Raw genomic sequence first — 10398 nt, forward strand, 5'->3', positions numbered from 1 at the left:
ATTGTTATGTAGGTGTAATGAGAAAGTAAATATCTGTATCGGACTTTGTACCGTAGCTTTGCCGAAGGAAAAAAAATTCAATAATTATGTATCCGCGGGTATGTTGTTACAAAAATAATGCATAAGTTGGATTGTAAAAATGTGATGTATTTTTTGATCGTCAATAATTATAAACACTGTATCATTGTGTATGCGCGTTTATAATATCATATAAATATATTAATATTTGTACGTAATCGTGTAAAAATTAAAATTGTCACGAATTGCTTCCAATGAATACATGCATATAAAATATTATACACATGTATGCATGTATAATATATTATGAGATATAAAATAAAGTACCTATAAACTGTATCATTCGGCGTTCCGTTTGTTGTCTGTGGATAATTTTCGTTCATATATTTTGCAATTCCATCATGATTTATTAAAATCTATTCAAATGAATGCCTATCCCTGCAGGAATGATTTATTACCGTAATTAAATTATTCGATATTCAATAAAATCTACACGCTGTTGATTTATTAGACAAAGTAAAAATTTTCTCATGATATTTGAATAACTCTTCCATGCGCTTTGACAGATGAAAATAAAATTTTAATCCAGATTTTAACTTTACATCAATCAACGCGAAATTACTGCAGATGTTCCAATGCGGATTTTCACACGTCGATATATCACAGAGTCTCCATAATTCAAATCAATCTGAGCAATTCGCTTAAATCATGGATAGAATTGTGGGGACTATTTTTTAAACAACAATCAAAATCGTAAATCGAGAATCAGTTACGAAAACGGATAGGCATAGTAATTAGAAGTAATCACTTGAATTAGAAAAAGAGGCTCGAGCCGAAGAAACGCGGCGGTTTCTCCTTCCTCTGAAAATCATGAAATCTCAATTTTACTTCCGGAATTATGACATTCAGTGGAATAGCGGAATTGATACATCTCATAATGTTTACATAGAAAGAAACGGAAAATATTTCCAAGTTAAATAAGGTCCTTCGTCGTATGAAACTTTTCACAGCAGTTTTCTACAGTTTCTACTTGCTTCCTAGAAACGATTTCGTGACTTTTACCGTAGGTATAACTTATATGTAATATAACTTGAGCTCTTTACTGCAAAGAGAGGCGAAGAAGATGAGCAGAAGGGGGGGGGGGGGGGGGGGAGAGGAGGTAGAAAGATATTGGAATTAAAGTTTTATTTACATTATCAGTACACAGTTTCCGCTCAGGGAGACGATCGAGAAGAGGAATATCCTATGACCTGAAACCTTTCTTCCTGCGCAAAAATGTTATAGGTACGTTGTATGTACGTTTATATCGCGAAGTCGGCTTTCGAATATTCGTTTCATCAATTGCTGTGCCTTCCGTACTCTGGAACTATATGAGATACTTTCAACATGCTTTAAACTGCGAACAGCTTCGCAGGAGGAAACTGTCATTCCGTCGAGATGAACTTTTTATAATGGTTAAACTTACCACGTGGGAAACATTTTCTGAAAACATGAATCTAAAATTTGTCATTTTTTTTTTTAAGTTCCCAACGGAATTTCAAGACTTTTTCAGACTCTTATTGTTGGTGAAATTTTAGAAAATTTGAACACAAGGTGTCAGAAGTATGTAGCAAAACGATTAATTGTATTAGTGTTAAAAACTTTTCATCTTCTTTTAAGCTTTCAACGGAATTTTGAAACTTGTTCAGATTCTTGTTGACAGTGAAATTTTGGAAAATTTCGACACAAGGTTTCAGAAGTATGTGGCAAAACGATTTATTGCATTAGTGTCAAAAATTCGTCATCTTCTTTTAAGCTTTCAACGGAATTTTGAAATTTCTTCAGAGTCTTATTGTAAGTGAAATTTTGGAAAATTTCAAACCAACGTTTCAGAAGTATGTAGCGAAACGATTAATTGTATCAGTGCATGAAAATATCCATCTGGATCTATTTCGAAATACTTTGAAAACATTTGTGAACTCTTACATTTTCTCGTAAAAATTTCAGATGCATTGGAGTTTGTGCGAAATAGGCGTTCTTATAAACGTTAACGTAACGATATATTTCTAGAAAAATTCGTAAACGAGCGAACTTTGAAGTTTGCTCAAAATTTCGTAAACCGTTTTCGCCAACTCAACAACTACAATTTCTTTAAAAAATGTCTTATAGTGAGATTTTATTTCCATGTTGCATTACGTCAACGTTACTAACTTCGCATTCATATTTATTACAAAGTTTAACGGATTCTTGAAAAAATAAAAAAAAATTTGGTACAAAGTTTCAACCACTCATTGAATTAAAATGATAACGGCGTTGTTGTACAATTCTTCCCAATCATGTGAAAATTATCTGAGAATTTCCTAAACTGATCAAAGTCTTTCAGAAACTCAGAAAAAAGATATAATAATACTTTGTCACAAGCGTTTTTCAGAGAACGTCTCTATTGGAGTTCTGAGAAACATCCTGTATAAGTTGCTAATAATATTAGCCTACCAGGTTATCATAAAATATATCCACGATTTTCTCCCATTTCAATTATACAACATATTATATGATACACTAATGAGGCAAAGTTTAACAAACGTACGCATGCAATGAAGCTCCAAGCTGCGGCAAGGTTGCGGACTGTGTGTACCCTTATATCTATGCGTAATTATGGGATGACGGTAAACAATTTGTCATATACGTTCTGGTTCATCACGATATGAGTCCAGTACTTTGAAATTAATTTAATAAACTCAAACATTATTGTACTCGTATACTATACACATGTAGGGAGAAACTCTTAACTAATTTATGCACCGCATATGCGGTTTACTGCTATGCTAACAAAACTGTTTGCATGTGAGGTGTATTAACAAACAAGGTGGGCGGCTTCGAAGGTAGGAAAGTAAAGGATAATGGAATTACAAAAAAAAAGTTGAACGGATAAAAGTAAAGGACGGAAAAAAGGTTCGGTATAGTTGAGTAGGTGTGGGCCTTTCAGAAAGCTGGTTGGCTAAGAATCGATATTTCTTATTATTTTATTCCAAGATACTCGAACACGGTGAGTATTTATCCAATTATTCGATTCGTAAGCTGCGAAGATCTGTGTAGATATAAAAAGAGATCGAAAATTATGGAATTACTTAAAAAAGCTTAGGCATCGAAGCTTTATTTGAAATTGGTTAAAAATATGGTATAGATTTGTTCGATTTCACTCTACAAGAACAGAATATTTATTCACAATACTATTTTCTATGAATTCCCTGAAATACTTTTCTTTACCATGTTGGCAAAGTTGAATTTCCAATTTAGAAACATCGTATCGATACTGATTATGTTTATTAAATCGCCACATTGAATTGACAATTGTAAAGAAAAAAAATTCATCACATCGTCTGTTACTTTGTCGAAAATAACTTGCTGAAATCGAACTAATCTACTAGGTTTTTATAACGTGTAGGACTATTTCGAAATAGGAATAATAAAAAATATCGATATTTAGCCCAAAATGTTCCTTAACAAAATTGGTAACTGCAAGTTCCTGTATTAACTACTTCAAAACTGATGTATTTCATAATAGCAGTTTAGAATGATCAACCAGTCACACTGAGAGAAATTTTTAGTTCCGATTAACGCTCACTTCTTGAGTATATTCATTTTTTACCACGATCGAAAAACATAGTTCTAGGTAGAAAATGAAAATTAGTTTTCTAGCTGTTACCAGAAAGTCTAGTATCCGTTACTATTCTTTCTCATTACGATCACTGTTACCATATTTTCTTGTAACTGTTGCGAAAATTTAATGCTTGTGCAAGAATAAATTGACGTTAAAGCCTTATTTAACTAAAAAAGTAGAGTGAACCGAACAAACTGATTTTGCGTCGCAATTACCAAAAAAGGATCGACAATAGCGCAAAATGGTTACGCGTACCTCGTTTTTTCGTAATCCCAACGATACTCAAACAGTTTTTTTTAACGATACCTGTTTTACTGAATTTTTCTAGTTACGATAACAATTGAAATTTTTTTCAGTGCAAAGTATCTCTGGAGATAAAAAATTGGAGGTCTACGAGTCTCCCGTAACGTCAGCTTGACTATCTGAGATGAGGTTTTTACGTGACGTTACTTCGCAAGACTCGTCGCAAGTTCTGCGTTGATGAGAAAAATTCTTTCAGACGACCGTTAGAGGATGTTCGAGGATAGATCCTTTTGTCGCACGGATGTAAGATAGGCAATATAGACTCTCTACATCCGTGTTTCGTATCGTCAAAGCAGATGCGTTACACGGGTATAGAAGAGACTCGCCTGTCGTACGGAGTTAATCTCGAATAGCTGCATTAGCCACTCTTATTCAGGATTTCTCGCTTCGAGGATCCTAATCTGAAAAGACTCCAAAAGAATTCAATGCAAAGATTAGGCGCTGCTAATCCAAGTTCGCTAATCCCTTGAATCGCGAAAGTAGCCAGTCTTTACATTTTCACGAATTTACGAGCTACAGCGATTTCTCCGCCTTACTAATTCCGTCTAGGTGTTAATCACGTGCGGCGATATATTTTCTTACGTAGAGAAAAATTAACGAGAATCTTTTACACATTTTTTTTTCACCATTTTACTTGTATTTTTGCATTTTTATTTCTGACCTTTACTCTTCTTCTGATCTTTGAACGAGATTAATATTTCGAGTGGTCCTCCTTCTCTCCTGCTTCTTCCCCATATTTGAGCTATCTTCACATTCGAAAATTTCTCGAGTTGCTGGCGTTGATTTTGACCATTCGGAACTTTGACCGAGAATTTGAGCATTTTGAAATTTGAAGCATAAAACCTTTTCTCGAACTGTTGACACATCGATTCATGAGTATTTGTTCATTTTCGATTCTATCACAATTTAAGGACCCGAATTCCTGCGTGTTACGATTCCTTATCTTTAAGATCCAGGTTTGAAGGACCAAAATTTTACACTTTGTATTAAGTATTTCAGAGTCGAATTATATTCTCATGAAAGTTGCCCGACAACTGTTTTAGAAAATGTTTGTAAAATGTGTTTTAACCAATATCTGAGGCTGAACCCGATATTAGGGTGGAAGGCAATGAAGGATAAATCACCTATCAGGCCATTCATCCGTTCGTAAATAAGATTTCGATCTCAAGAGTAAACTCCATTTTTTCACCAAAATACTTATGGCCAGGAATCCTAATCCTAAAATCGACGGCTTGGATTGTGAAATGGGAGTCTAGCCCTAATCTCATCCCTGAGAAAATGCCCACAATATACACTGCGAGTCAATTGGCAAAAAGTTTTATCTTGCTATTGGGCTTGTCACTTTGCAATGTGTCATCTGGCGGAAAACTAATCAAACTAATGAAAACAGGCTGACGTTAACCGTGTTTTTTCGCGTCATGATGCTAGAACGGGTATGTTATTGCTTAGGTTTCATTGATTTATGTGACAGGAGTAATTCGAAACCGCAAAAATTACGATTTGCCTCCATTAAAATTGAAAACTTAGGTTATCTAGTGACAAAATGGCGCCGACAACCAGCCTATGACGTCACAAGGACATTTTCCAATACCTATATTTCTGCGAGTAAACACAGTTGAGTCACTACCGCGTTTTGGCGCTTGACTTACTTTTCGCACAAGTTTCGATCCGCGTGCAGGACTCTCAGCTGCTCTAATATAATATATCCTAGGGGTAATCTTTGATCGCAAACTCGTACGAGATAACGATTATGAGCCCTTCCCGTGTTCAACGAGCCCGATTTCGAACAGACGTACCCTGCTAATTGAGCGGTTAATGAACCGCGACTCCACGGCAGCTGCGACTTGAATTTCTTGGGATCGGCTTAATTAATTCTGATATTGCAATAATTTATAATTGACAATGTAATCTCATTTCTTTCAACCCGAAGAATAATTATCTTTCATTATCTGTTATAAAAATATAGCAGGATATTCGGTAACAGATGGCTTCAGGTTCGATACGGCTGGAATTTATTTCATATCGAAGTGAACGGTTATTCTAATTTTATTATTATTGTTTTCACAATTTTTTTTTGTCAGATTCGTTTGAGGTCTGACGGTTTAATTATTTCGTTTGAATATAGTATCTGTATAGAAGGGTACGTATGAAACGGCGTCCTATCGATATTCCTCTACACGTTTTCGGTTCAGTGTAAACAATAATTTTAAAAGTTGCTGGCTGAGCTCGACGCTATCTGATATTTATTTCGTTCTATCCGTACCGGCGATCAATAGGGGCATATAGCTGCAGTGTAGGTAATGTTATATTCCTATCGTGCACGTCTATATCCATCTATGGAGAGCAGGGTAGATATGCGAGTTTTGTTGAAGCCAGTGAAAAGGTGAAAAGTTTCCAAGCACTTTGCTGTGAGGAACTTCAAACGAATCGCTAACGGGTTCGTATACGTATAACGATATATCTCGTATACTGATGGCTCTTTTATTTTTTGGATGTCAGTTGGAAAAACGAGGAATCAATTCAGCTGGACAGAATTATTTTCAAAAATGAAATTCAATCTTCTCAGAAATTACAGATTAAAGTAAAACTTTTGTATGAAGATAAATAATACGTGAAGCTTAAGTACACGTGTAATGTATACTTACATGCATGGATAGTAGGGTGAGCCAAAAAAACTAACCTATCGAATCTATGGTCTTAGAAGGACCTATTTACGGAGAAAAAAATTCTCCCGTTTGGAAAAATTTTCAGCTCAATTTTAAAAGGTGTCGTTGGCCATTTGAAATTTCCCATTTAAACAACACGCAAAAGATTTTTTTTTCATTAAAAAAGCTGTAACTTTTGAAACGTTTGAGATAAAAAAATTTTGAATGCATATTCTTGTAGGGCGTTAAATCTTCTAAAAGAAGGGCCCTGAGTTGATTTTCTAGACTCAAAAATTCGCATACTCACGGGCCGTAAAAGTCGAAGAAAAGCAGAAATATGCAGTTTTAGGGCTCTACGAATGGAAATATCCATACTGAATGAAAAAACTTGATCTAAAATGAAATAAGGTGTGTGAAAGATGTTGTTTGTAAATTAGATTCGTCAAAGGAGCAGAGTTTTAACTGATTTATTTATTTTTTATTGCACTTTTAAACATTAATATTCTTTCTAATTGTTGATAAAACTTTGTTTGTTACAATTAGGATATTGCTGGCGATGCAATTGCACTACTTGCAAAATAAATTGTTTTTGTTCTTCATATTTCGTTGAAGTTCGACTATAATTTTGTATTAACGCTATACTGCATATTTCCGCTTTTCTTCGACTTTCACGGCCCGTAAGTATACGAATTTGGAGTATAAAAAATGAACTCAAGGTTATTTTTGTAGAGAATTTAATGCCCAGCGAGAATATGCTTGGAAAATTTCTTTAATTCAAACGGTTCAATAGCTACAGCATTTTTAATAAAATAAATTTTTTTCTTGCGTGTTATTTAAATGGGAAATTTAAAATGGCCAGCGACACTTATTAAAATTGAGTAAAAATTTTTCCAAACGAGAGAATTTTTTTCTAAGTAAATAGGTTTTTTTAAGACCATAGATTCGATAGGTTAGATTTTTTGGCTCACCCTAAATTGTATAGACAGGTTTTGAAAAATAGTATGTCACTTCATTCGAATTCTACACAACGCCATGATTGTCCTGCATAATTTATGACATGATTCATAATTCTCGTTCATAATCATTTCAGTATAATATACTATATGTACGATTGGGATAAATAATTTCAGAATGGATCTGTAGAAAAAATCATCTGTAAACGACCGTCAATAAATTGCAGATATGTTATTTGATATTTGATAGCAAAAAATTGTCTTCGATTAACCGTGCAAGGAATTGTTCAGAAATATTCGAAAAGAAAAAGATTATCAAAATAGTTCTTTAGCTACAAAATCATCTGCGAATACGAAAACCTTTCATATATGTATAATATATCCGATCGGAATCGATCCGCAGATAATAATCTACCATATTCCATATCTGCAATTAGTCGTTTTCCATACGTAATATATGTATATAACGTGCCTCGTCAAAGACCGCTGCGTTAATCGAAGCGCGGTCTGATTTTCGAGTTGGCTTATACGCGAATAGCGGGGAAATCCGGAAATGTATTCAGCACAGATGCGATGATGATGGCCTGATGCGGAACAGGCGCACCTGGGTATATCCGGTATTATGCATGTACAACGATTTGGGCTGAAACGGCGTGGAGTTGAGTTGGTTTGGATCAAGTTGGCGCAAAGTCAAAGTTGTACCTTCGGCTGGCTGGCCTAAACTTCAGTCCCGAGCAGACTTGCGTTTGGGTTTTGTGTTGGTGCTCAAACGTGCAGACTATGTACAGCTACATAAATAACCTTTACGCACACCATCGTCGACAAGGTACATCCATGGACGCTTTTAGAGTACGTGTTGAACATCGCGCTGCGGTATATATATAATATAGGCATATGCATGTGCGAGGAAATTAGCGCACAGTTCCCGGCTCGGCAAAGTGCCCCATTCTCTGGTGCCCGTAAGCTGCTTCGGCTGTACCAATGCCTACACCAAATAACGTTTTGCAGACCTGTACAACTTCCGTTTCTAATATGAATTCTCCACTCGCCTCGAGGTTTCGACAACTACACCGAGATACGTACCGAGTGAAATTAATTGACTATATTCGTAGCTTACTACGTTGTTGTTCGATCAACTGTACAGACAATAATTGACCGATAAATCAATTACAGAAATCACGGTCTTACATACAGGTCTGGAAACTCTGGTGGTGGGGGTACATCCTCTTGAATCACCGGCCGTTTCACCGAGTGACCACGAGTGTCGCTCCTATCGAGGGATTCAGGCTGTGCAAGAGAGATGGAAACGGGTTGTTGACCGTCCGTGGTTTTGAAATCTGTTTCCGTCTCTCTCGCACAGCCTGAATCCCTCGATAGGAGCGACACTCGTGGTCACTAGGCGAAACGGCCGGTGCTTCAATAAGAGGACACCACCACCACTGAAATTTTGAGCGAGTTCCCAAAGCTGTATGTAAGACCGTGATAGAAATCATGGAGACTAGAGTACAGGAGTCCGATATTCGTACATTTGATCCAGTATGAAAAATCCGTACAGTAAGGTTTGCGCTGGCTGACACTGAAAGGCGCTGATATCTATTGAGAATAAGTTTTCAACTATTTCGAAATCATTTCAAATAAAGCATCGGTATCCAAGATTTTGATTATACTTCCATTGCTTTCTGTATTTATATTTTCAACGAGATCCTAGTAGCTTACGAATACAATAATATAATAGGCATTCAATGTACCAAGATTTCGTGATTGAAGTTAATAGGCGCTGTCTATTTTTGGTAGACCAATCTCTTGAAAGCAATGTGTCGAGCACGTTAGATGCATTATTTTGAGTATCTGTTATCAGGAGCCATATTTGAATTAGACGAAGTCAAAAAATTCTCATGCTTCTATCTTGTAGGCATATCTTATACCTATAGGTATATTTTTCAGACATCAATGCCTGTCGTTTCAAGCCATCTGTTAATGTCCCCGCTAGCCTTATAAATTCTTTGAAGTCACCCGAATTTCACCGTCGCTTGGATGAAGTCTCATTGAATCACATAAAATCTTATCAGAAAAATTCGTCCTCAATATTGTCCGAAATGTCTGTGTTGCAAAGTCTCGAACTCTAGATAGCTTGATGCAAATTTTAAACGAATGCGTACGGGATCAAATTAAATCTAAGAAAACACCGGTTGCACACCTGAACGTGTAAAAATTTACACAAAAAACAGCGACTCGAAATTTCTGAGAGTGTGCACAAAAATTGACAAAACGAATTATACACTCGATACTTTGATCTGGTTGTAATTTGCATATATTATAGTATGTGGCAAAACGTAACAATCATCTAATTTTTAGGCTTTCAGACCTTACTGGTTACGAGGAGAACGTTAATCTATTTAATCACGTTTTCGAATTGAAACTTTGTTTGATGTTTTGTTTCTTCAAGAGTTTGATATTTATTAATATAAGATCCAATCTAAGGAAGACCCTCTGAAATTACCGGAAAATAGGTTTTCTTCGACATTTACAGTTCTGAATAAATGCAACGTACTAAACTAGCCGGACGTATTGAAAAGCTTAGCTTTCTTTTTGCAATAGGTATTACCGGATGATCGGATTTCTAGTTCTTAACAGCTCAATTTCATTCGATAGATGTTCGAATAATGGAGACTGGGGCAAATTGTCACTTACCATAAAAATTTCGAAGACACAAATAATACCGAGGAAGAAACAGATCTATTTCGTTTCTTCCTTGAAACCCAACCAATTTTACGTATAAAAATATTTTTTGATAAAGTCTATCGCTTCAGAGATATTTGACTACACCACTTTATATTGA

The sequence above is a fragment of the Neodiprion pinetum genome, chromosome 4, assembly GCF_021155775.2.
Source record: "Neodiprion pinetum isolate iyNeoPine1 chromosome 4, iyNeoPine1.2, whole genome shotgun sequence".
NCBI lineage: Eukaryota > Metazoa > Arthropoda > Insecta > Hymenoptera > Diprionidae > Neodiprion > Neodiprion pinetum.